Raw genomic sequence first — 24,279 nt, 5'->3', positions numbered from 1 at the left:
TATCGGTTTAAGTTCTTTCACTGAAAATCATGTCGGCCACTTAAAGTTTGATGGACACATTTTTTATGTGATTGGTCCTATTGTCTACCTGTAGACACATAGGATAGCCATTCACCTGAAAACTGAAGGCTGCTAGGGTGATTGGATTTAAATCGTCTTTGGAATATCATCAGGGAAATGATATTATTATTCAGCTAAACGCTTTTCAGATAGCTTAAAGTTTTTCAAATGAAAATTGATCCAACCTTTGAGAAATGATAGATAAACTGTTTTTGAGTGCCTAACGTGTGAAGTTATTAGGCTAAAAAGGCTTTTGATTAGTTATTGATGTGTGAGGAAGCTTTTCATGATACGTAAAAGTTGAAGTGATACAAACTAAATCTGCTAAACTAAGTGTGGAGAGTCCTTTTGAAAATTTATGCATGTCCCTAGACACATCTCTCCAAATGATAGGCAGAAAAGCAATTACCCAATCATACACGAGCCCGTTAGTATCTTGATCACCAAAAAGGTTATATTTCATTAAAAAAAAATTATTATTATCTAATTTATCATTAAATTGTTTTCTAAAAGCTTAAAGGGGTCTCAGGTAACTATAGGGGTGGGGCATCCAAATAAGTCCTAAACACCCTGAATGTAAGGCTTGTAACTCCGGATGGCATGTAAGTCCAACATTCAACCTTAAAGCTTAATAATCATTTTGTATAGAAAAAAATATTTTGATCAAGTACTAGGGGGTTGGAGTCAAATTGGGGTGATCTGGGGAAAGCCAAATACGTCTTGAGAATAGATAAGGGGCATCAGAGGTCCATAAGTGATGTCCATGTAAGTCTTATGCCTAATCGAATCTAATCTTATCACTATCGCAATGAAAAACATGAAAATTACCCGCTATCAACCTTTTCACTATGTCACAATAATGCTGAAAATGAATCATTGTGAAAGTGCCTTAATCAATATGATTTCATGTTCGGATCTTTTCATAAAAAGGGGGTTCGGTTTTAAAATAGTTGAAATTTGATCCCATTATATGTTGATTTTTTAAAGACTGGATAGATAAATTTTATTTTAGTTTAGTTTTATTTTATTTTTATTTTTTCTTTTCTCATTTACTTTCATTTATTTTATGTTTGCCTCGTATTTACTCATGTCTAAACAAAGTTTTTAAGAGATCGTTTTTCACATAAATCGGGATACTTTTCAAAGTGCACTGAGATATTTTTAAAGAGCAATCATTCTCGGTTAGGGTTCTTGGTTAAACATGATTTATGAGTTCTCGGTTGATTGTGATGACGATATTCCCAACTGCTTCTTGTTCTCGGCCAGATTTGAGAGTTCTCTGCCTTCAGTGAACAGTTCTCAGTCATATGTTTTCGGCAAATCTCTGTTCTCGGTCTGGTTTGATGTTACCAGGTAGTCTATAAAGGCACTCATTAATCTTGAAAAATCCAACTTCTCGTGTCTTCTAAAATCTTCTCTCACTCTAACCATCAAATCTTTCACCTATCTCGCTGTCTTACTTTTTTTCTTGTCTCCTTGAGATTCTCAAGAAAATTTCCTTAAATAGGTAAGGAACTTTAGTATGGTTGAGAGATTGTTAGAGATTATTTTGTTTTAATTTATCATTCAAATGGTCTGTTTGATCTATGTTGAAGTTACTGATAGTTGGTTTTAGTCATTGGTTGTAGTTACAGGTTTGGTTATTAATGATGATCGGTGGCATGTTGAAGATGATGAACAGTGCTCTGAGGTTTTCGGCATGAACTGACCAGATTATTATGTTCAATCAGAGAGATTTTTGTTTTGAAGAGTTTTTAAAGCATTCTCGGTTAAACCTTGACAGAGGATTCGTTGGTCCTACCAAAGATACATCGTGCTTGACTTTTCTGAGTCAATCAAGTCTAATATTCGTTGCTATCCATGATGACGAACATAATGTTTATCTATTTCATATGGAAAGTAGCATGACCTGTGCCGGACTTCCAGCGAAGCTTTTAAATTAAGGCGCTAAATATGACACTAAACCTCCAAGTATCTATTTCGAAGCCACAGTATAGACACCGAATGGCCTAAATAAAAGTATTGATGGACGATGATTATCTAACGCCAAAGCAGTTTTGATCAAGCAATAAACCAAGGGGGAGAATGTTGGGCTATATTTGTGGTTTATGCTTGTAGGTTGGGCTTAGATAGAGTATATTATGTAAGTCGAGAACTTTAGTGGTTCTCGGCGGGCTTTGGGCTTTTGTTGGGCTAGTATGTTAGTTCCCTATATATATAGATATCTTGTATAGGGTTTAGACGGTTGTTCGTTCACGTGGTCATTAGCCGTCTAAAGGTTATCTTAGACGAGTATTGTATTGCTAGTGCTTAAGCACCCGACGTTAATATTAACGTGTGTTTTGAAGCCATTCTCATGTTTGTGTTTTGTTTGTGTTCTTGAATCATCTAGTGTTGGAATTCCGCACCAACACCTAGATTGTTGATATCATAATTGTAGTGATCCAGATTCGGGACTTACATATAGACTTCGAGCAAGCCAAGACGATCGAGCATGGTTTTACTACTTCGAGCAAGGTCTTCAGAACCTTAAATGGTTAATTCTTCTAAGTGTTAAGGCTTCGAGCAAGCTACAATTCAACGAGCAAGAGTGTTCTTCTATCGAGCATGGATTGCCAATCGAGCAAACAGCTTGATCATACAAGTTTTAACCAAGTGTTACGAGCACAGGATGATCGAGCACATGGGGACAAGCATGGATGCAATAAGAAGATGTCACGTGATCAAAGCAAGGACTTCGAGCACAGTTCAGTTCCCGAGCAAGAGTTACATCCGAGTATGCTAAAGATTGCTGAATAAGTAAAACTGAAGACATCAAGAAGAATGAGCTTGCTCGATGGACTAGTTCGAGCAAAGCATGGACCAGTCAAGAGGGATGAAGTCCGCTGGAAGGGAATATCTTCTTTGAAGATATTCTAAGTAAAGTATGCTCGAGGACACTCATAGAGCATACCTAGCGTAGTGAGTTTGCTCGAGCAGGATTGTTACCTTGGTCGAGGACTCAACACTTGTATTATTTTGTATTTCATTATGTAATGATTAGGAACTTCTAGAAGGAATGTCAGGGTCTATAAATAGGGGTCCTAGGATTCCATTTAGGACACGGATTTACAGGTTGGCACACACAGAATACGAGAAACATTCCAAAAGAATATTCTATTTGTTTCCTCGTATAGCCGTCGCCGTCATACACGAAACCCTAGACATTCCTTTCACTGTTTCATTAATGAATCATTTAATACAGTGAATCTTTGTCTTTGAATGAGCTTTTATTGATTATCTATTGTCGTTTTGTGTTTGCTATTTTCACTCCTTCATTCCCACTCGTTGGATATCCTGATTCCACCAGGATATTCAACAGGCCTATGGGTAATCGAGTCGGTGTGTTCTTGTCAACCTTTTTAAGGTTTCACCCGATTCACGGTCCTGACACCTCGATTTTGGTAGCAATTGGGATATTCATCTACCACTTATTGAGTTTTCGTATAACAATAGTTTTCACTCTAGTATTGGTATGGCACCTTTCGAAGCTCTTTATGGTCGGAAATGTTGTTCTCCTATTTGTTGGAATGAAGTTGGTGAATCTCAAATTACTGGTCCGGAGTTAGTTCAAGAAACGACTGATCGTATTTCTCAAATCCGCCAAAATCTACTCGCTGCTCGTAGTCGTCAAAAGAGTTATGCGGATAAGCGTAGGAAACCTCTTGAGTTTAATGTTGGTGATCGTGTTCTACTCAAAGTATCTCCATGGAAAGGTGTTGTGAGATTTGGAAAGAAAGGGAAGTTATCTCCTCGTTTCGTTGGACCTTTTGAAATCGTTGAGCGTATTGGCCCCGTTGCTTATAAACTTGATCTCCCATTTGGAAAGAAAGGGAAGTTATCTCCGGTATTTCACGTTTCGAATTTGAAGAAGTGTCTTGTCGAGGGTAATTTTCAAATACCTCTCGATGAAGTTCGTATTGAAGAGACCATGCATTTCGTTGAAAGACCTGTTGAGATCATAGATCACAAGGATAAAGTTACTAAGCGTAGTCGTATACCGTTAGTCAAGGTGTGTTAGGAATCGAAGCAAGGAGCTGAGTTTACTTGGGAACGTGAAGATCAAATGAAGGAGAAGTATCCTCATCTTTTCGCTACAGCTATTCTCTAATTTCGGGACGAAATTCCTAAAAGTAGGGGATACTGTAACATTTCAGGTTTTTATCGTATTCGGTTGTCATTATTGGAACGTTATTCGGATCTTAATATTTTATAAAACCTTGCATTATGAGTTATTAAGTTTCCTTATGTTCACTTTTAGCCCTCCATGTTCTAACTACTTATTATTCTTTAATCCTAAGTTTCAATACTTATCAAGAATACAAACTAGGAGGACCATATATGCCATTTTTGAAACCTGCTAAACCTTAAACGCCGGAGCGCTGCCCGGCCAGCCATGGGGCTGCCGCCACGCGGCGCCATGGGGTGGCTGTGCAGATCAGATCGTTTATTCTTGGTTCGTAAACTCGTTTAAGGCATGAAATCATGTATTTTAGGCATATTAGCAAGAAGTAAGGACCAAGAAATCGTTTAGTAACTGAAATATACTTTATAATTCGTTCCTTATCAATCAAGACTCAATCTTTATGAAAATATTTAGTGATCTTTTCATTAAAACGTGATTCTTGCTTAAACGGGCCAAAAAGCCTCTAATTAGTTTGTTAGCCTTTTCTATATAAACAAGTCATAAACCCCTGCCACAAATCTTTACACAAAACCTAATCTTCATCCTCCAGCCTTCGATACTCTCTGCCTCTCTCATTTCTCTCGGTTTTTGGGTGTTTCGTTGAAGAACCATTCATTAAACGGTTGACTTTGCATGCTTAACGACCTTTGACTCGATATATCTCATCATTCGTGCACATTCCGGGTAAGTTGTAAACTGAGTTTTTGTTCATAAACATTTGCTAGTCAATAACCTACAATCAATTTCTGAGATTGAAGGGTATTGACAGGTCAATTGCTTTAAAACCCGATGAAGGGTAAAACAGTCAACAACTTTGCTTCACGTTTTCTCATACTTTTGTTAGGATTCAATGTTCGGTCCAAAAGACTTTTCTTCTCGTAATTAAATTTTAAGGGTTCTGACCAAAACCCGACTCCCGACTCGAAGTTCGGCATCTGGTCAGACTCGACTCGTTTAAACATTAAAATCGACATAACTCGAGTTATACTTACCCATTTGGATTGATTCCAGCGGCAATAGTTTCTCTTTTAATTATACTTTAATACCGTTAAGTTTCAGGTTCTGTTGATTATCTTCGTTCGGCGCGTTAATCGGAAGATTCTTCGTTTATTTTTAAAATCATATTAACTCGCTTAATCCATAAGGTGAGTTTTGTCATTCCCCCATTTTCACATATTTTCAAACGTTTTGGGGGCATATACGTACTTAAAGTATTTGTATCATATATATCTTAATCATTAGCAAACGTTGTATTGTGTGTGAATTGCTAGACATAATTACTATTTGACTACTAGTTTAATTTGCGCATTCGGAGAGGTTCACCATATTCTCATTATAGTATGATCATACGACCGTCTAGCTTCAACCGGCGCCCGATTCGCTTGGCAATGGTTCGCTTGACACATTATTTGCTCATTGGTTTAGTTTATTTACCACTTTATCTATGTTTTGCTATCTTTGTGATATGAAACTATAAATTAAAAAGAACTTAATGCCGCTGGAATCAATCCAAACGGATGAGTTGAACTCTAGTTATGTTGATTTTAATGTTTAAACGAGTCGAGTCTGACCAAAATCCGAACTTCGAGTCTGGAGTCGGGTTTTAAGCAGAACCCTTAAAATTTAATTACGAGAATAAAAGTCTTCTGGACCGAACGTTGAATCCAAACAGAAGCATGAGAAAATGCAACGTTAAACTTGTTGACTGTTTTACCCTTCATCGGGTTTTAAAGCAATTGACCAGTCAATACCCTTCAATCTCAGATATTGATTGAAGGTTATTGACTAGGGAATATGTATGAACGATTTTACATTTTACAACTTACCCGGAAAGTGAAAGGATTGATGAGAAACGGAAGTCAAAGATCCTAAAGCAAGCAAAGTCAACGTACAAGTCTTGAATCTTTAACGAAGATGCAAAAACCGAAGGGTTTACGAGCTGAGCAGAAGGTAGGACGGCTGGAGGATGTTCTTTTGGGTTTGATTAAAGTTTACAGCAGATGAATGGGGCTTGTTTATATAAGAATAGCTAAAACGAACAAAATATGGGCTTTTTGGCCTGTTTAAGCAAGTATATGCGATTTATAGAAAGAATCTTCAATTTATTCCTAAAGATCTGGTCTTGGACAAGGGAAAATGAATTAGGAATTGTCTTTTAGTTATATTAAGATTACTTGGACCTTAATTCACTCAAACATGCCTAAAATAAACGATTGTATACCTTAAACGAACTAGAAAACAAACTAAAGCATAAACGATCTGTGCAGGTATCCCGTCGCGCCGCGCGGCCACCTAGGGTGGTTCCCTTCGTGCAGCTCCCCAGGCCACAAAGGGAAAAGTTTCATTTATTTACATAATTAGTCCCTGTAGTTTGATGTTTGGACATTTATTGAACATTTTATGATTAAATCAAGAAATGAACTACGTATGAAACCTAAATGGTATAAAATGAGTATTAGAAACTTAATTACTTATAAATACTTGATTTTGATTAATGTTAAAGATCTAAAAAATGATTCGGGTCGGGTTAATCGTAAACGAATACGAGTTTCAAAAATCCGAGATGTTACAGTCTCCCCTACTTTAGGGGATTTCGTCCTGAAATTAAGGAAAACCAAAACATCATCGTTTTGAAAACAAAACTAACCTTTTAAGGAAAATATCATAACATAGAACTTCTAATAACTGAAGCAACGCTTCAAATGACAATCCGATAAGGGCACTTATTTATAGGATGTACCAGCGGCGTATCCACCATGTCCTTATCATCTCATCTTTCGTATCATTACCCAAGCTACCTTAGGTTCTAAATCATGACACATAATTGTACGTATTATGATTTCCATGCGAGTACTTGAATAATTATGTTCGCGACCATAATTACTCTTATCATCGGATGGTCCGCATAATTCGTTTCATCATGTGGTTTATAAAACATTGAAAATAAAATTTTAAGAGAATGATAATTTTAAATATAATTTCAAATGATAATTAATTAATGTTCTAGTTGAATCAATAAAACCGTAAGATTTCGAAAACCTCTTTTGCCTTTATAAGTAAAATTTCTTGTAAATTGAAGAAAATAAATTTGGTGATTTAAGTGTTATTAAGATAATCGAGAATAAAGGAAATGAGATGGAGATACAAGGTCCTAATAGATTAACTTCGATAAAGGAATTTTATTCAAGGAGATGAATTACGCAAAGGTTTAATTTATAACAAATAGTTAATGGCATGCGGAGTCCTTAAAGATCGTACTCTTTTGGAATTGAAGTTTTTAAGATCGAGAATATAAGTTTAAACGAAGGTTTGGGTGAGTCGAGTTTAGTTAGTTGAGAACTTATGAGATTTAAAGAAAAGCTAATATAAAATTATAGACTTTCAAGTTTGTGATTTTTGAGATTAGATTAATTCGATTAAGATATTCTAAAATATTATAATAGTTAATAATAGTTAATAATTTAAATGTTAATGATAATGCGAAAATGTACCTATTTGATTTAAGTTGTTTAATAGATTAAACTGGGAAGCGGATATTCCCGAATCACCGAGATAGTCCTATTCCAATTAAATCTTTAAAATTAAATAAAATACAAAGTAGGTAATTAAATTAGATTAAATTGGGAATTTGTGGATTTTTCCTTTTTCATAAAATCGTTATAAATATTAGGGAATATGTAAATTGGATTATTGATAATGGAAATTTAAGTAAATAACAAATTTCTAAATTAATTGCGATAGAAAAAATAAGATGTGAAACATTTAATATAAATGAGATAAATGCGAGGCTAGAAACGCATGAACCACCATGACTATTCTAACAACTATGAATTTATCATCTAAAACGTTCAAAATTTTCAAAAATCAAAATAGGGAGTTGAAATATTTACGATGAATGTTCAATCAAAAAGGTCAATTTAATAATAAAAGTTAAATTAAACAAATGGAAAATTTTTAATTTAAAAATGGAAATTAAATTTAGAGAATACATAATTTATTTTAATAATAATAAAATTTATAATAATTGAATTTTAATAATATAGATTTATAAAGTGAAAAATAAGTTGTGAAAACCATCATGATATTGAGGAAAACAAGAGATGATAAAATATTTACAGTTTAAAGTTGAGGACAAGGATTTAAATGTACTTAGAAATTTATAGTTCGAGGATATGGATATAATTAAGAAAATATAATTTAAATAATATTTTAATGGATATGAGTTAGTATAAGATTTCTTGTTCGGCGTATTTTAGTTTTGTCGAGATTGGCGGTTGTTTGGTTAACGGAATCAACAGCAAACTCCTTGTCGATTTTAGTAGCAGCAAACTCCTTGTCGATTCTAGTAGTCGAATGGAAATCACGAGAAGTAGGCGAACGACGTTGATTATGATGATTTCCTAGGGAAGACATTCTCCGAGGACCAAGGATGAAATTTAAATGAAATGATGGGTAAGTTATGGGAATTAGTTGATATGAAATAACGGGGATGCGTATGTATATATATTAGTATTAGTGAAGACTCGAGGACGAGTCAAGAATTAAAATAATATGTATATGAGTTTGAAGCATTTAAATAAATAATGTTTTATAAAATTTTCCAAAAATAAAATAACCAAGCATATCAAACGAGTTGACCTCCCATGAGCTTTCCATGGCAATTTGAATGGCCCAACTAAATAAAACAACATAAAGTTTGTGAATTGGCCTCCCCTGAGCATTCCATGGCAATTTGTTGGCCCAATTCAAATAACAAGTAACAAACAATTGAGTTGTTCAGCCCATGAGCGTGTACATGGCATTTAACTGACCCAACTAATTAACAAATTATCGAATCAATGAAGTTGTTCGGACCATGAGCGTTACATTGCATTTAACCAACTCAATTAAATATCGAATCAACGAATCAAATATAAATAGTTGGTATATCTCGAGAACCACCCCGGACGATACGTTCCAACCCAAAAATCAAATCGAAAATGATTAAAGAAATGAATAGTTGGAGTGCCCGTGGATTTTTTTCACCCAACTAAGCATTTAAAATAATTTAAAACAAAAATTTGGAAGTATAACCATTTAGCCGGTTATGTTTACCATGTAACCGTTTAGCCGATTACGGGTACCACTTAAAGTTATGGTTGTAAGAAATTTGTCATACCCCCACGCTTCAAGGTGAAGAAACAAAACAAAGCACGGGAATTCTTAAGGAATTTCCCACAATAAAAGGCAATCTACTAAAATTAAGAGGAATTTAAAAATATTTTGAAAGTTGAGGCATAACCTCGGAATTTGTGTGGTGTGCAATAAATAAAAAAGATAAATACAATTTAAATAAATAATCTAAGCAAGCTGTAAACAATTTTTTAAACATCACATAAGGCAGTTCAGATAAGCACGTATAGGGTTCCTAACATATGTTTAGGACCATTTCTAACGACCTATCTTATAACCTTCGGCTCTAATACCAATCTGTCACACCCCAACCTAAGGCGGAAATGCCGGGGTGTGATCCGATTACTTAGAACTCGAAGATACTATCATAAATATAAATGACAATATCTAATTAATTATTTACAAATATTACACACATTATCCAAATATACAAAACAATTCAAATACACAAATATGAGTTCATATAACGATTATCTTGATTATATCCTAGGTCTTCTCTACGTTTCCAACTTCAATCTTCAGGCAACCTGCATATGCGTAGAAAATGGAGTTTTTGTCAACAAACATGTTGTGTGAGATGATCACCAATTTGACACAACATTAAATAATAGCATATATATATATATATATACATATATATATATATATATAGTTGATAAATGATAAATGCACAAACCAACCATGTGATAATAATCAATCGAATCATAACAATCATGCATATAACCAAATCGTGTGTGCCAATGAAATCGTTGCCAAGGGAATCGGGATTGATTACAATGACTAAGGTTGTCGTTTTACCTTTGCCAAGCGAATCGGGCTCCGGTTACTAAGACGAGCGTATGATCATACTAATGAGAACCCTCTACAAGGAGATATGTTGGACCTCTCCGAAACGTTATCAAGTAAACAATTAAACATGTAGCAATTAGTAAATAGCATTCAACTAATATTCACACAATGATTATATTTGCGATTTTGTGTATATATATATAGATAGAAAATATGAATAAGTACGCATATGTCCCCAAAACGTTTATGAAAATCGAGTAAAATAGGGGAATGATCAAACTCACCTTAGATGGAAGGCAAGTGATTAATAAATTCGACAAACGAACTAATGATTTAAGCGAGTCGTCCGATACGCGTCCAACGAGATTAATGATCAGAATCTAAAACTTTGTGATATGAAACTATAAATAAAAAAGAACTTAATGCCGCTGGGATCAATCCAAACGGATGAGTAGAACCCTAGTTATGTTGATTTTAATGTTTAAACGAGTCGATTCTGACCAAAATCCGAACTTCGAGTCGGGAGTCGGGTTTTGGGCAGAACCCTTAAAATTTAATTACGAGAATAAAAGTCTTCTGGACCGAACGTTGAATCCGAACAGAAGCATGAGAAAATGCAACGTTAAACTTGTTGACTGTTTTACCCTTCATCGGGTTTTAAAGCAATTGACCAGTCAATGCCCTTCAATCTAAGATATTGATTGAAGGTTATTGACTAGGGAATATGTATGAACGATTTTACATTTTACAACTTACCCGGAAAGTGAAAGGATTGATGAGAAACGGAAGTCAACGTTCCTAAAGCAAGCAAAGTCAACGTACAAGTCTTGAATCTTTAACGAAGATGCAAAAACCGAAGGGTTTACGAGCTGAGCAGAAGGTAGGACGGCTGGATGAAAGTTTATATAAGAATAGCTAAAACGAACCAAATACAGGCTTTTTGGCCCGTTTAAGCAAGTATATGCGATTTAAGGAAAGAATCTTCGATTTATTCCTAAAGATCTGGTCTTGGACAAGGGAAAACGAATTAGGAATTGTATTTTAGTTATATTACGATTACTTGGACCTTAATTCACTCAAACATGCCTAAAATAAATGATTTTATACCTTAAACGAACTAGAAAACAAACTAAAGCATAAACGATCTGTGCAGGTATCTCGTCGCGCCGTGCGGCCACCTATGGTGGTTCCCGTCGCGCAGCGCCCCGGGCCACAAAGGGAAAAGTTTCATTTTTTTACATAATTAGTCGCTGTAGTTTGATGTTTGGACATTTATTGAACATTTTATGATTAAATCAAGAAATGAACTATGTATGAAACCTAAAGGGTATAAAATGAGTATTAGAAACTTAATTACTTATAAATACTTGATTTTGATTAATGTTAAAGATCTAAAAAATGATTCGGGTCGTGTTAATCGTAAACGAATACGAGTTTCAAAAATCTGAGATGTTACAATACTATCGTTAACAATTAGGGCATTTTTGTTGACGTATCTCGAAGGCTTGAACGTGTCCATCCGCACTTTTTATTATTAACTCATCCTCATTAATCCACCTATAAAAGTAATTAATTCACATCCCCCTTTTTACCGTTTTACATTTTAGGGGCGTTATGCGTTAAATCATTTTTCCCTACAATTCCACTATTTGCGTATATGATATTGCTCAATTAGTTAGGTGCAAATGTGACTATGTGTTTATTTTATGTTTTTGTGGTTGGTATCTCATCCCCATCCTCATCTTCATTAGTATGATCATATGCTGTCGGAGTTGCTCGTTATCCATGGGATTCGAGTGAATAGACAACTTTTATATTATTGTTATGTTGATATTATGCTAGTTGTAGTATTTCATATTATCGCAAGGAATTGTCATTTTTAGTATTATATGTATTCAAAAACCATGATTACTTGCTCAACTTTATGTTGAAAAACTATTTATTTTCCCGCATGGTGAAGGTAGCTACATTGGATGAAGAATCAAGGGATTAAAGAGTAGTTGGACCTTAGGAAGCATGATGAATAATGATGAACTTTATTTCTATTATTTTTAGTTGTAATTTCTTTTGAAACAAAGTTTGTGCTTTACGTGATTATATGAAATAAATTTGATATTGACATATGTATTTACTTAGTGTCTTTTGAGCTATGATACAATTATGTCGTGCCCCGGCATATTCCGCCGTAGGTTGGGGTGTGACAGATTGGTATTAGAGCCGAAGGCTATAAGATAGGTGGTTAGACGCAACGGCTTAATAGCATGATTAGGGTCCCTATACGTGTTCCTATACGTGCACCCTATATGTTTAAATTTTTGTACATAGCTTAATTTATTTAAATTGTTTATCATATACAATTGTACACGAAAGCACACACTTATTCCGAGGCTATGCCTCAAAATCATTTTTTTCAAAATTTTAGGACGATTTTTAATCATGAAATTCCTTAAGAATTCCCACCTTTTACCTCCCCTCTCCTTAAGGATGATTCGTGTAAGGGATACGTAGTAATTGTAAGGGGAGACACCTATACGATCCCTTGACACCAAGGCTTGCGAGCCTAAGAAAGTGCAATGCGCATACATCTCAATCAGCCATGACACCTGGTTACCTTCCTGGAGGGTGAGGTGTGAGTGTGAAACTTGTTAAGCCAAAGCGTATCACACCAAGCGTTCACGAATCTACTACCCTCATTGTATCAATCATGGTCATGTGACGATCAAATCCTTAATTTATAACCGAATTCACGGTGATACGTAGCTAAACTCGGTTTTCCGTATTGTGTTTTAGTTGAATAGTTGGGTGAAGTACACAAATACGGGGTGGTTCCCGAAGTACTTCAACCATCTTTCTCAACACCCCTCACAACTCAATTTTAATCAATTTTATTTGGTTTTCGATATTTTCATTTCGTTGGAAAGAACCATAGTGGTTCATGAAATCCTAACCAACAAATGAAACCCCATGTTTCAATCTTAAGTTATGTTATAACAATTTTATTTATTATTCCTCATTACGTCAACACTTATAAAATCAAGTCTCATAAATGACTTCATTCTCAACCTCAACCACAAACTCAACCTAAAATTGTTAAATAGAATTCACAAGTATCGACTTACACCAACTCAACCTCAAATTGTTAAATAGAATTCACAAGTATCGACTTACACCAACTCAACCTCAAATTGTTAAATAGAATTCATAAGTATCAATTTACACAAACTCATACATTTAAAAAACTTACCCGAGTCTCGTAAATTTTACACATCTTATCCTTGCAGCATGTCTTCTCCCCGCCTCATCAACCGTAAACGTCGCACTGGTGACTCTGGACGTCGCATGTTGTCTCACATTACGAAGGGAATCGTGGAAGCCCTTCCGACACTCATTTCTCAACCTCAAACCGTGAATGCCGCTGCTAATGTTTCCGCCAACCCGAACTCTAATGTTTTCTCTAGCAAGCAATTCACCAACGCTAACCCGATCGATTACTTTGGGTCTAAAGGTGCTACAACCCTTCTTCAATGGTTCGAGCACATGGAAAGCGTGTTCCTCCACTGTGCATGTCCGGATGACAAAAAAACCATGTATGCCTCAAGCGCTTTCAAATTTAGTGCCCTTACTTGGTGGAATAGCAAAAAGAAGGACCTTGGGGCTGAGGTTGTCATGGCCTTATCATAGGAAGTCCTCAAGAAGCTCATGCTAGACAAATTCTGCCCAAAGTATGAACTCCGGAAGTTGGAAAAAGAGTTCTGGAATTTGAAGCAAGAGGGAGGTGATAATACCGCTTACAACGATCGGTTCCACGAATTCAGCGTCCTCATCCCACATACGGTTACTCCCTTGGAGCGTTCCATTAACAAGTACATCACGGGTTTGCCGATACAAATTCAAGATTCCGTCCTTACTCGTGACCTGAAAGTACTTCATGATGCCATTACCATAGTCGGTACCCTCACTGAAAACCACGTTAAAGCCGGGACCTTGACGCAAAAGAGTTCCAAAAAGCCCAATGATAAGCCTGCATCCGAGCCCGCTAAATAGTCCAAGCCCGAATCCTCAAAGCCCGAATCCTCCAAACACAACCACAACCACAACTCATCTCATTACCGCAATAACAAACGAAAGCCCAACTCACAAAGCTATGTCTTAGCCCAATGACAAGCCCAAAAAGCCCCTCCAACCAAGAAACCATGCACCGGCCCTCACGCATATTGCAAAACTTGCCAACGGCACCATCCGGCCCAATCTACTTGCCGAGTGTTCCAATTGCCACCGATTCGGCCTCCTCACCCAATATCGTAGAGAGTCTATGAAAACGAAACTCAACTCCCTTAAGCCCCAACCCATCACTCAACCACTTCCCCAACCATATGATCAACCTTATGCTCCATCTCTCCCAACTATACGAGCCTATTATCATTGCGGTAGCCCAAACCATCTTCGCAACACATGTCCAAAACTCGTCTATCAAATTCAAACCTACCCATGCCCAACCAATCAACTCCAAATATATCAAACACAACTTTTCAACCACAAGTCGATCAAGCCTTCCAAGCCCAGCCCATCCAAGTTATTCAACCTCAACCACACCAAGCCGAGCAAACCCTAATGAATTAAGCCAATGAATTTCAACTTAGAAATCATGGCACCACTTCACACTAATCCTTATGCCTAAAGACCTACCTACCCCAAGAAGACAAACGCTGCAAGCAACACTTTTATTCATCATTTTCGCATTTATTACTTTCGTTTTTGTTCTTCTCTTTTGAATAATGTCTCATTGTACTCAAATTTTCAATATTGTTAATGAAATCGATTTTACGTTTGATATATCCATTTTATCTTACCCTCATCACAGCCCGACGCACATTACTTATATTTATCTTTAGAATTATATTTGTTTGCTCATGTTAACTCAATATAACGGCCTATGACCGGTGACCTCAAACGTAATCGTTAGGGGAAACCGGGACCATGCGCATGGCTATGTACCTGGTTATCTAATAGGAACCGTAATCTAGGCTGCCTATGACTGGTCACTTTGAGCCGGGACAGTGTACTTGGTTAAGGCATAGCTATCTAATAGGAGCCCTATGCATGCACCTTATTTTATTGATTTTATATTCTCATTTCCGTTTATCAATATCTCAATATGAGCATCACAAACTTACACCCCCCGTAATAGCTAAACTTCCTCGGGAATATCACAAATTACAACTTTTTTTTGTCTAATTTTGTTAGTTTCTTATGGTTATCATATGTTTACGTAATTTTTAGCCTCTCATGACCCCCAATGATTCGTATATTCAACTTAACTATTGAGATGATTATTTTCGTTACTATAACAAGAGTTTTTATTTTTGGTCTTAATACCCGACAACTTGTTACATATTTCAAACGTTCTATCTCAATATACGTTAACACTTAAGAATTTTGACATTTAAGCTTGTTCAATCGTTTTGGTATTGCACTAGTTATCTTGATATTTGACTTCAAGGGTTTTCTCTATTTTTCAATGGTCGCTAAATTTTGTTTCGCCTTTATTCTGTATTTTATTTTGATTTTCAGAAAGATTTTTCTTAAACGTGTATGTATGATTTTTAACCCACCCAACAGAACGAACCATGCGGACCATGCGACGAAATAAATAATTATGAGTGCACGCATAATTACCTAAACCCTCGCATGGATGTCATAGTTGGTATGCTAGTGTGTGAACAACTTAGAACCGAGGGACTATAGGACAACGGTACAAATGATATATAACATGATAAGGTCATTGTGGATACGCCGCTGGTACATCCTATATATAAGTGGGCTTGTCATATTATCCATTTGTAGCGTTTTTCAGGTCACTCGAACATCTGTGTTGTTTCGTTTTACTACGAAAATGATTTAGTAATTCGGGTTTGTTCTTATTTTTAATTTTTTTCTTCTTATGTTCTAATTTCGGGACGAAATTTTCAAAAAGTTGTGAATACTGTAACATTCGTTAAATTTTGGATTCTAAAACCCAACCCGTTTAAAATTTTATTTTTTGTTCTGTGTTAATAAATCAAATTAATAAAGTATTTGATCATTTATTTTTCGACACCTGAATTAGTTTCGGTTTTTCATTCTCTAGTAGTTGTAATCATACCCGACCCATTTTTGTAGCCGAGATTTCATCAATAAATATCCCGCAAATTTTGTTAACTTTAATGGTTCATTTATTTATTTATTTATTTATTTGATATTAACTATCAAGAATATACAAAAACAACCCCTAACTATTGTGTTAACCTATTGTGTACCCAACCCCAAAGACCAAGGACTATTTTGCAAACCTTATAAAAATAATTCATCCTTCTCCTTCCTTCCAAGCTCACCAGCCGACACCCCCTAACCTCATATGGCAACTCGTGCTTTTCGCCCCAAATCACGAAATTGACTTTTTGAGCACGATTCTCCGTTATTACACTATTCCACCAACACCTTAAACACGGAAATTTATTAAAAATTGACAGCAATTCGTGCAAACAAACCCGCGGCTACCTAACCTTAATACGCTATAAATACTCGTCGATATCTCAATTAAACTTGCACACACATTCATCTTAGCCTCACGACACAAAACCCTAACCTAATTGCAATTACCAGAGCTGTAAAAACCCATTTCGATTTCGTTCTTGAAGCCGCTAGCCGTGGATCGCCGTTCTCCCTTAATTCGTCAGCTATACCGGTAATTGAAACATGCTTTTAGCTCGTATTCAACCAACAATCAAAACCCCTAAATCAGTTTTGACTAACATTGAACAATTAAACCGAATTCGAAACTTAGGGTTTGGTATTTGAAATTGGTTCTGGTTTGTGATTGTTTAAATATTTTTCAAATCTGTTATAATGATAAGTTGAAGCACCAGCCTGATGGCTGGTGCATTTCGTTTAAGACCATTGAACCGGCCCAGGGTGCTGGTTCGAACCCCCGTACCCGGTTTTGTTATTTTTTTATTCCGTTTATTTTAAACCTATTATTAATAATATAATAATCCAATAAACTTAATTTCGTTTAAATAAAACCCGAGCCATTATGTTCCGGACTTCTTTCAACATCTATATATTATACAAATACATATATGCATAGATATATTTTATATACATTGGTATACATATATATATATATATATATATATATATAAAATAAACCGAACTAACAACCTATTAACGGTCGAAGTAAATTTGTGTTTAACTTTCCCATTAATACATGTATTAATATTTATATTATTATAATTATATATTATAGTTACTTATATAATATAAATACAAAATAATTATAGTAATAGCATATTTAGTTTCTTATCGATTAATATATTCCTAACAAAATAATAATAATAATAATAATAATATTCATAATAATAATAAATAATGCATCTAAACCCTAAGCGACTCTCAAATATTTCAAACCGATTAAAATACAATAATGACGTTGAAACTAGTAATATCTCATCAAATCTCAAATCGTTATTAATTCTCTTTTCTCATTTATTAATACTATCGTTAACAATTAGGGCATTTTTGTTGACGTATCTCGAAGGCTTGAACGTTCCCATCCGCGGTTTTTATTATTAACTCATCCTCATTAATCCACCTATAACGGTAAGTAATTCACATCCCCGTTTTTACCGACTTATATTTTGGGGACGTTATGCATTAAATCGTTATTCACTAAATTCCACTATTTGCGTATATGATATTCCTCAATTAGTTGTACGTGCAAATGTGACTATGTGTTTATTTTATGTTTTGGTGGTTCGTATATCATCTTCATCCTCATCCTTATTAGTATGATCATACGCCGTCAGAGTAGCTCGTTATCCATGGGATTCGAGTGAAAAGACAAGTCTTATATTATTGTTATGTTGTTGTTATGCTAGTTGTAGTATTTCATATTATGACAAGGAATTGTCAATTTTAATATTATATGTATTCAAAAATCGTGATTACTTGCTCAACTTTATGTTGACAAACTATGTATTTTCCCGCATGGCGCAGGTAGCTACATTGAATGAAGAATCAAGGGATTGAAGAATAGTTGGACCTTAGGATGCATGATGAGTAATGATGAGCTTTATTTTTTGTTATTTTTAGTTATAATTTATTTTGAAACAATGTTTGTGCTTTACGTGTTTGGATTATATGAAATAAATAATTTAGACATAGACACGTGTATTTAATTAGTGTCTTTTGAGCTATGATACAATTATGTCGTGCCCCGGCATATTCCGCCGTAGGTTGGGGTGTGACAGATTGGTATCAGAGCCGAAGGCTATAAGATAGGTAGTTAGACGCAATGGCCAAATAGCATGATTAGGGTCCCTATACGTGTTCCTAAACGTGCACCCTATTTGTTTAAATTTTTGTACATATCTTAATTTATTTAAATTGTTTATCATATACAACTGTACACGAAAGCACACACTTATTCCGAGATTATGCCTCAAAATCATTTTTTTCAAAATTTTAGGACGATTTTTAATCGGGAAATTCCTTAAGAATTCCCACATTTTACCTCCCCTCTCCTTGTGGATGATTCGTGTAACGGATACGTAGTAACTGTAAGGGGACATACCTGTACACCTATCCCTTGACGCCAAGGCTTGAAAGCCTAAGGAAGTGCAATGCGCATACATCTCAATCAGCCATGAGACCTGGTTGCCTTCCTGGAGGGTGAGGTGTGAGTGTGAAACTTGTTAGGCTAAAGCGTATCACACCAAATGTTCATGAATCTACTACCCTCATTGTATCAATCGTGGTCATGTGACGATCACATCCTTAATTTATAACCGAATTCATGGTGATATGTGGCTAAACTCGGTTTTCCGTATTGTGTTTTAGTTGAATAGTTGGGTGAAGTACACAAATACGGGGTGGTTCCCAAAGTACTTCAACCATCTATCTCAACACCCTCACAACTCAATTTTAATCAATTTTATTTTGTTTTCGATATTTTCATTTCGTTGGAAGGAACCATGGTGGTTTCATGAAATCCTAACCAACAAATGAAACCCCATGTTTCAATCTTAAGTTATGTTATAACTATTTATTTATTTATTTATGTATTTATTTTATTTATTATTCCTCATTACATCAACACTTATAAAATCACGTCTCATAAATGACTTCATTCTCAACCTCAACCACAAACTCAACCTCAAATTGTTAAATAGAATTCACAAGTATCGACTTACACAAACTCAACCTCAAATTGTTAAATAGAATTCACAAGTATCAATTTACACAAACTCATACATTTACAACACTTACCCGATTCTCGTAAATTTTACACATTTTATCCTTGCATCATGTCTTCATCCCGCCTCATCAACCGTAAACGTTGCACTTGTGACTCTGGTCGTCGCATGTTGTCTCGCATTACGAAGGGAATCTTGGAAGCCCACCCGACACTCATTTCTCAAACTCAAACCGTGAATGCCGCTGCTAATGTTTCCGCAAACCCGAACCCTAATGTTTTCTCTATCAAGCAATTCACCAACGCTAACCCAACCGATTTGTTTGAGTCTGAAGATGCTACAACCCTTCTTCAATGGTTCGAGCACATGGAAAGCGTGTTCCTCCATTGTGCATGTCCGGATGACAAAAAGACCATGGATGCCTCAAGCGTTTTCAAATTTAGTGCCCTTACTTGGTGGAATAGCAAAAAGAAGGACCTTGGGGCTTAGGTTGCCATGGCCTTATCATGGGAAGACCTCAAGAAGCTCATGCTAGACATGTTCTGCCCGAAGTATGAACTCTAGAAGTTGGAAGAAGAGTTCTGGAATTTGAAGCAAAAGGGAGGTAATAATACCGCTTACAACGATCGGTTCCACAAATTGAGCGTCCTTATCCCACATATGGTTACTCCCTTGGAGCGTGCCATTGACTAGTACATCACGGGTTTGCTGATACAAATCCAAGATTCCGTCCTTAGTCGTGACCCGAAGGAACTTCATGATGCCATTACCTAGCCGGTACCCTCACTGAAAACCACGTTAAGGCCGGGACCTTGACGCGAAAGAGTTCCAAAAAGCCCAATGATAAGCCTGCATCCGAGCCCGCTAAATAGTCCAAGCCCGAATCCTTCAAACACAACCACAACCAAAACTCATCTCATTACCGCAATAACAAACGAAAGCCCAACTTACAAAGCTGTGTCTTAGCCCAATCAAAAGCCCAAAAAGCCCCTCCAACCAAGAAACCATGCACCGGCCCTCACCCATATTGTAACACTTGCCAACGCCACCATCCGGCCCAATCCACTTGCCGAGTGTGTACCAATTGCCACCGATTCGGCCACCTCACCCAATATTGTAGAGAGCCTATGAAAACGTAAATTAACTCCTTTATGCCCCAACCCATCACTCAACCACTTCCCCAACCATATGATCTACCTTATGCTCCATCTCTCCCAACTATACGAGCCTGTTATCATTGCGGTAGCCCAAACCATCTTTGCAACACATGTCCAAAACTCGTCTATCAAATTCAAACCTACCCAAGCCCAACCAATCAACTCCAAATATATGTAAGACCCCGAATCCCGGGAATCCTACGGGTGGCATTCATACAAAATACTTACAAAAATACTTAAACACAAAAACAGTTCATTCCATTAAACTAACCAATTCAGAGTGTAATTCAGCGGAAAATCATAATTATTAAAAACAGGTTCCCAAAACCAAGGAGTTATGCCCAAAACCAAACTTCAATGTATTTAACAAAACTTTAAAAGAAAAGTGTTCCTCATTAAAACTTCCGACTAAGTATGCCCTCCACCGTCCAAGTAGCCTCGTGCACGTCCAAGCGGAAACGCATCCTCCTCCTAACCTGAAACTCACACTAACATGCACACAAAGTCAGCTTGAGCTGAGTGAGTTCAAGTTTTAATAATTGACATCTAAAATAATAATAATCATAATCATTCCAAGAGTTTTAAAACTAAAACGGGATACAACAGTTAGGCCATCATAAATAATAAGTAAGCATACTTATATATATATATATATATATATACACACACACACAAACACACACATCCATATAATTATATCCCTAAAGATATCATCCAAGTATTAACATCAGGGTCGAGCACATGTACAACCCAAACACGTATCATCTCATCCGATGGTGATCATGCCACACGAGCCTCCCCCCTTACGGGCTTTTCAAGGCCCGCCACAGGATTTAAGAACCTAAGTAGTATAGTTTGGCCCGGCCAAGATGCATGCAAACACAAAGTAGGCATACGCAAACATCCTTAATCGATAACGACTAATTAACATCGCCAATTACTGGCCATACAATAATACATATATAATCATACGTACAAACATACATAAATTTCATCCCAAGGCATATTCTATACAAATAAGCCTTTGTATATATGTATATATATTTATATATATATATATATATATATATATATATAAATATATATCATCCCAGACATGTCATCATGAAAGTAAGCCTATGGTCATAGAGTATCACCTGCATACACATTCATAAATATCATCTCATGACATACTACAATACGAGTAAGCCTACATCCTTGAGTCTAGACCATAAGTAATGTCTATGACATTATAAAATATATAACCATAAACGAGCCTCAAATATTCTAAGGCACAGAGTATAATTCACTTATACTTTCAAGAATCCCACAAACACAAGTAAGGCCATATAAAGCCATCCAATTAGTTTAAACGAGTGTAGTCGGATAAAATTGTAATATGGTGTGCATGCTAGCCCAAAACGTAAAAAGAGTAAAAAGGGGCATCATGAACTCACCTGACACAAGGCACGAGTTCACCACGAGCTAGAGAACCCCTAAGTATCCCCACAACTCAAACGCCTGTCGGTTTACACACAATCATTACTAATAACATCGAAAGGACTCGTTTATCCTACGAGACGTTCTAACATGGTTCGAGTTGCCTAAAGCCTCGACCTCATCAAACTCAATCATAACAGCACCCGGGGCCATACATTCACCAACACGACCCTTAGGTACTCCCGGGAATAAAGAATTCCCAAATTACCCCCGGAAGCCCTAGGTGACACTAGCATGCACGTTTCAGAGTTGTTTAGGGGATTAACATCCAACTCAGCCCCGTGTGGACCCAAAATGATAAATTCACAGCCAATAAGTCCACACGAAGCTACACGAGTCAAATGGGTCGGTAACTCGCAAGTACAACACACCAACTACTCAATAAACGCAAATGTGCGTTGTACCGACCCATTTGAGTAACCGACAATCAATTCAGCCCCATAACTTATAAAAATGATTTTTCAACAACCCGTACATCAACCCAAGTTCACCCGAGCTGAATTGGTCGTTAATCACTTCAACCCTCGCGTTAAACGCAACAATCTACAATTCTAGTCGACCGAACACAATCTTTCAAACTACAACTAGTTGACCAATCTAACTAACACCAATGGACATGATTTTTAAGTATGTTATGGATCATACCTAGGAAGATTGTGGTGCAAAAACCTCAGCCGAAACAGCCCCGAAACTGCCCAATTGGACAGCCACCCGGTACACCTAAAACAATCGTTTTTCGACCAATAAACGAGCTATAAGGATGAATTAGGGTGAAAAAAGGTTGTAGCAATTTAGTACCGACCTGGAATTGGACTTCTAGAGGCTGGATGATGGCTGGTTGCACGCAAAACGAGAGGGGGGGCTGTGAGGTGTGCCGATCAGACCAAGCATAGGATTAGGGTTTATTATTACTTTTTTTTGGATAATATAATAACAATAATACATTCTAGTCCCTCTACTTTATCGATGGGTGAACTTGTAAGAAAAGTTAAGTATGACAAGCTTACGAGGGTGGCAAGGAGCTCCCGGGAAAATGCCGGGTCAAGCCCGAAAGGTGCACACAACACTACAAGGTTAAACCTTTTATCGGAAATTAACGGACGTTACAATATATCAAACCCAAAGTTTTCAACCACAAGTCGATCAAGCCTACCAAGCCCAACCAATGTAAGCCCAGCCCATCCAAGCTATTCAACCTCAACCAAACCAAGCCGAGCAAACCCTAATGAATTAAGCCAATGAATTTCAACTTAGAAATCATGGCACCACTTCACACTAATCCTTATGCCCAAATACCTACCTACCCCAAGAAGACAAACACTGCAAGCAACACTTTTATTCATCATTTTCGCATTTATTACTTTCGTTTTCGTTCTTCTCTTTTGAATAATGTCTCATTGTACTCAAATTTTCAATTTTATTTATGAAATCGAGTTTACGTTTGATATATCCATCTTATGTTACCCTCCTCACAAAACACGACACACATTACTTATATTTATCTTTAGAATTATAATTGTTTGCTCATGGTAACTCAATATAACGACCTATGACCGGTGACCTCAAACGTAATCGTTAGTGGAAACCGTGACCATGTGCATGGCTACGGACCTAGTTATCTAATAGGAACCGTAATCTGGGCTGCCTGTGACCAGTCACTTTGAGTCGGGGCTGTGTACTTGGTTTAAGGCATAGCTATCTAATAGGAGCCCTATGCATGGACGTTATTTTATTGATTTTATATTCTCATTTCTGTTTATCAATATCTCAATATGAGCGTCACAAACTTACACTCTCCCCGTAACGGTTAAAGTTCCTCGGGAATATCACAAATTATAACTTTACACCTTTATTTCTCTAATATTGTTAGTTTCTTATGGTTATCATATGTTTACGTAATTTTTAGCCTCTCATGACCCCCAATGTTTCGTATATTCAACTTAACTATTGAGATGATTATTTTTGTTACTATAACAAAAGTTTTTATTTTTGGTTTTAATACCCGACAACTTGTTACATATTTCAAACGTTCTATCTCAATATACATTTAAGAATTTTGAAATTTAAGCTTGTTCAATCGTTTTGGTATTGCATTAGTTATCTTGATATTTGACTTCAAGGGTTTTCTCTATTTTTCAATGGTCGTAATTTTGTTTCACCTTTA

The sequence above is a fragment of the Bidens hawaiensis genome, unplaced genomic scaffold (assembly GCF_021521415.1).
Source record: "Bidens hawaiensis isolate Kalapana, Puna unplaced genomic scaffold, B.hawaiensis_p1.1 tig00026658_1, whole genome shotgun sequence".
Taxonomy (NCBI): domain Eukaryota; kingdom Viridiplantae; phylum Streptophyta; class Magnoliopsida; order Asterales; family Asteraceae; genus Bidens; species Bidens hawaiensis.
Note: the sequence above shows the minus strand (reverse complement) of the source record.